The sequence below is a fragment of the Meleagris gallopavo genome, chromosome 17, assembly GCF_000146605.3.
Source record: "Meleagris gallopavo isolate NT-WF06-2002-E0010 breed Aviagen turkey brand Nicholas breeding stock chromosome 17, Turkey_5.1, whole genome shotgun sequence".
Classification (NCBI taxonomy): domain Eukaryota; kingdom Metazoa; phylum Chordata; class Aves; order Galliformes; family Phasianidae; genus Meleagris; species Meleagris gallopavo.
Window position 1 is genome coordinate 11,008,306 of NC_015027.2, and position 5,058 is coordinate 11,013,363.

The following is a 5,058-nucleotide window of genomic DNA, read 5'->3' on the forward strand; positions in this document are numbered from 1 at the left end:
CCGTCTGAGGGTCGTCTCACCTACAGCAGTCTGTGCCTGCTAGAGCTGCTCTCAAAGATGGGACGGAACCCGAGGATCTGTGAGGGCTCTGCGAAAGCAGGAGCAGAAGGAGAAGGAAGGCGCGGGCATGGTGCTGTGCGGGGGGCTGGGGCTCTGAGGGGGTTGGAATGGTCGCGAGGTGGGTTAGTGGATCACGTTCTTCTTAAAGAAAATAAAACGAAACTTGAGTGCGTGCGTCTCGCATGCAGCTGCTCCGTGTCAGGGCAGGCAGTCCTCGTTCTGTGGCAGTGTTCGTTTCCTATTTCCCTCAGCTGTGCACATCTGTGAGTCTTCTGGAAGCGCTGAGCTCTGGGTCTTCCTCAGAAATGTGGAGGATCCCGGATGTATTTCTTTACACTCATTTGGTGGTGCAGAAGACATTAGATTTGAATGGTTCCCTCCACCTTCCCCCACCCCAACAAGCCCTCGGGTAGGTAATCTTGTCACATAGTGTCTACTGCCAAACCCCAGGCAATGGCAGGGATGGGGAAGTGCTGGAGGGACGGTGGATTTGTGTTACTGAAGTAAAATCTCAGCGTCCTCCTCTTCTTTATTGTTTTCTAAGCCAAGATTTGTTGGACCCTGCAGGAAGAGTTGAATTACTCCAACCATGTGGACATTGCAGCCTTAAAGGTGAAGATATGCCAGCTGAGACAACGCATACAGAAAGTAAACAACTATGCTCAGGGTAATGACTGTTTCACTTTCTGTCTGCAGACCTATACTACACATTTCCACTTTTATTCTTCCACTCAGGCTCAACTTTTCCTCTTACAGTGCTTAGTAGTGAAGGAGGGGAAAAAAAAATACAGACCGTGGTAACGAGGCACTTTTTGTTAGTTAGGGAAGGGAGAGGACTGGGGTCTGCACACTAACCTGCAGGAAACATCTGTATTTGGAACAGTGGTTTTAAAGCCCAGCTGGCTGAGCTCTACCTTCCACCTTCCTGAAGCAAGTTTGTTCCTGATCTTTCAGGAAAGATCTGTAAGAGTATAGCAATACTATTTACCTGCTGTCTCATTCACGCTTTTTCTCAGTAGTTCTCAGAATGCCTTGCAAAAAAGTACAGGTCACGGTATTGCACCTATTACATCGCTCGGGTCCAGCACTCCAGCCTGCTTGTCTGGAGTGTGCAAGCATCACTGTCTATGCTGTGATGTCCTCTGATTCAAACTGCTTTTTTCTTCTTTCCCTCCTCTTCTATTTTTAACCTTTATAATTGTTTCCTGCTTGGCCAGTTGTCAGTGTGAGTATGAATTCCTCATTGTCCATCTGTGTCCTCTGCATGGTTTCCTGTATCTGTCGGGACTTGGGTGCACAGGTGACAGACCATTCAGCTGTGCTGCCCCCAATGGGGAATCCTCCACTTAAAAAATCTTGCAGAAACAATACGATCAGAGGAGAAGGATTAATGGTCTGCTTTCTGTTGTTATTCAAAAAATATCTGCCTCTTTTCTCTCTCTCTTTTTTTCTTTTTTTTTTAAGATCCACCTGAATAAATCAAAGCTATCCTGCAGCCCATGTTCCAGAATTTCTGCCCTTTAAAAAGAAAGCTTCAGCCAGAAGAAATCTGGCATCTGAAAGGTATTTTCACAGTGTATGTTGGTGATGAAAATGACCACACCAGTCAGACTGAAGAGGTAAAGTCCTCTATTGTACATTTATTGTTTCACCTGTATAATTTTTTCTGTAATCTAAAGACACAGCTGTTCAGGTGAAGTTAATTTAGATCTTGAAACCTCTGCACTGAGACACTGTAAGGGATTCTGGGTGATATGATAAGAAATGCTGATTTCAGGCACTTGGCTGAGACCCTCTTCATTCCTTTCTTACTAATACCAATTGTCCTCTCAGGGTTGCTGCTGTTTATCTGGTACCCCAGGACAGGATATGTGAGAAGGCTCCATCTGTCCCTTCCAAGCCATATAAGTTTTGAGTGAATAGACCAAAAAAAGCAGTCAGTTGGCTCTGCTTTGAAATGTCTGTTTTTTCTCTGTACAGGTATGAAGAATAGGAAGGGACAACATCCAAGACTGTTGTGTGGGAAGAGGTTCACTCTAGAAGGTGGATTTTGCCCCTTTTGCTCCAAGGCTCCAGAACCTCCCAAGTTCACAAGGCCAGAATCTTTGGTCGTTTCCAAGAAATCACAAATAAGCAGTTTGTTGGTAGGAGCAGTCTGATTGTAAGGCAGGATCCTTCGGGCCATCTGCAGTCTGTGCTGCCTTCACTGGAGCACTGTTTGTGAAATGCCTCAGGCTGCAGGACTCTGTTACCGAGTTTGCTCTGAGGGTTTGCACAGAACTGAAGACAAGGATTGCTAAATAGGAAGCAGCTTTTATTTGCTTTGGGTAACTCTACCCCCTTTCAGAGGAGGGACAGAAGGATCTGTTCTAAGCTACTCACAGCTCCTTTAGCCAAACCTCAGGAACTTGTCCTAGTAGGAAAAGCTGTAAGAAAAAGGGGAAGAGTACATTGTTTTCAGGCTATTGATTTCAGGCTAATTTTATTGGGGGGAAAAAAAGTATATATCGTTGTCAAATGTGTGCTTTTGCTAACCACAGATGAACAGAGCTGCCACTTCAAGTCCAGATAAGAAATGTTTGTGTAGCGGCCTAACAGCGATGACCCAGAAAAGGTAGGAGAAGGTTCAGTTGTGGTGGATGGTCAAGGCTGGTTTTGAGCAGACAAGGCATTATTTCCTCCCTGGTAAAGGGGGAAGAAATCACTGCCAAGGCTCTGTAACATGCCTTTCCCGTTAGTTTCAGCCAGTGGATGATTTGTGTTCTTTGTACTGAGCCCTGGAGGTTTCTGTAACTCCCTTCAGAATGGTAACTACATCAGTAAGCTGTGAAGCAGGCTTCTCGAGATTGGTCTTTGCTAGCTACCTGCAGTGACAGCTTTTGGTAGCTGTTATCTCTCTGCATCGCATCTTCCCTCACAAAAACAGTCCCAAAGAAGTGACAGGGGAAGGTGTTGGTCGATGTTAAAGCAGGTATGGCTTTTGGTTTAGAACTTCAGGCTTTCTGTGGCGTTTCTCAGATGGGCAAACCCGATGGTGTGTAGGTCAGTTTTAATAGTGCTGGATCAGCTTGGCACCAAAAACAGGACAATTTTGTCTCAGCCTCATATACTTGTTTTAAATGTATGCTCATTAACATATGATAATAAACCATGCACAGGAAATTTACTGTAAATGCTCATTATCTACTTTAAGTCTCTGTCCTTAGTGACTTAAAAGTATGTAGTGTAAGCAGTGGAGGGTCAGGGTAACACAACCCACTTATCAGTGATGCTGAAGAGACACCCTGCTGCTCTTCTCCCAGATATCAACTGCTGAACTGGAAAAGAGGCACAGATAGAAGGCTGAGTTACCTGTCACATTTCGTAATGCTAAATTCTCACTAGAAACGAGGACTTTTGTTTTGGACTCCCTGGCAATGCTGCCATGCCTTCTCAGGATATTGGCATTAATGGCATTTAACCTGCAGTCTCTGTTTTTAACACACCTGTGCTGTGCAAGCTTCCAGATGATACAGAAGATGATGTGGAGAGTGAAAACCCTGCCTCCAGTTCCTCTGCCAAGGAGACTTAAATTTCTTCTTACATGGAAAACCTATGTGAATAAACATGGTGCAAGTGCCCAGAATGTTTGTAGAAACTGTGATGCCTTAGCAATGATTTCTGCAAAAGCTTTGGTTAGAAGGACAGCTGTACTGCACAAAAGGTAGATTGACATCTCTGAGCTTTTTTCACTACCAAACAGTAGATTTCTTCACGCACTGGAAATTGGGGTCTCCCTTGAATGGGAGCAGAAGTGAGTGCATCTCATGTGGCTTTTCAGTGAAATATTGTCCTCTTTGGCCCTTAGAACTGAGCCTCGAAACACGAATATCTAATTCCCCTTACTTTCTTACTTTCTGCAGGATTGATCCCCTGTATCCACTGGATTCTGTACTTGGGATGGGTTTGAAGTGACAACAAAAAAGAAACAGCTTAGATTTTGTGCTCAGATTTCCTTGCTTTGTTATTGCCCTCTTAGCAAATGACTCTGGCATCCTTGCTTCCAACAGCTTGCTAACAGTTCTCGTCAGAATATTAATATGGGGCATGTTAGGTGAAGGGTAGGACTGGGGCTTTTGAAAGACCCCCAACGTAGCCAGGAGGGGAGTGGTAGAATGATATGGGAGGTTGGATCCAAAATGTAATGTTTCAGGCTGGGCAAGATTCTATCTTTTACTCCACGTATAGTATAATTTGTCTTAAGATACCACCCTACGGATCAACAAAATGTGGCTGCCCAGCAGGGATGGATCTCCTGTTAGGAGTGTATCAAATCACGTCTATAAAAGCTTGAGATCATCCCCAGGGAAACCTACTGTACAGATTTAATTGTATCTCTTAATTCATCAGCTGTTAGTAATTACATCCTGCATTTTTGCAATGGAAAAAATGAATCTAAGCTGGCTACTGAGACTGACAATAAATCACAGGAGGGAGAGGAAATTACAATGCAAATAGTAAGAGTCATGTAAACAATTTTAATTTGCTACTTAGCTATTCATTCATTAAATAACACCTTTTAGAAATGCATTTTTGAAAAGGCAGCAGTGACACTGAAAGTAGCTCTGGTCAGATTAGCTGAAACTAAATCCTCTGGCATCTCAACAATATGCCATTTTTAAAAGGTTCACATAGTAAGCAGTTCAGCTGATCAGCTGGCAGTTAGAGCAGTGCTGACTTCCCCTCCTTGCTGATGTCAGCTCTGTAGCCTGTGCTTTCAAATAATTTATTACAAGAGCAGTATTCTTGTTCAGTTCCCTTTTGATCTATTTCTTTGGGGGGGAAATGACAACTGCAGTTCTTTTTGCCTCCTTTACCCTCTCTTCAGGCTCCATGTTTGCCCACAAATGACATGGGATCCTCCAGCTGGTACTGTGTTCCATGTCACTCTCCTGTGCTATTCTGCCTGGAGTCGGTCAAACTCCCTGTCCCCCATTCTTGACAACTATTAAAAAAAAA

At 44.0% G+C, this 5,058-nt stretch overlaps 1 long non-coding RNA gene across 1 annotated transcript; it reads left to right on the forward strand.

The window, feature by feature from the left end:
• The first annotated feature begins 6 nt into the window (after positions 1–6).
• Positions 7–1,006, forward strand: LOC104913586. The gene is made up of 2 exons (XR_002120466.1): positions 7–469; positions 605–1,006. It is a non-coding gene; the product is annotated as an uncharacterized LOC104913586 (long non-coding RNA).
• Positions 1,007–5,058: the final 4,052 nt, after the last annotated feature.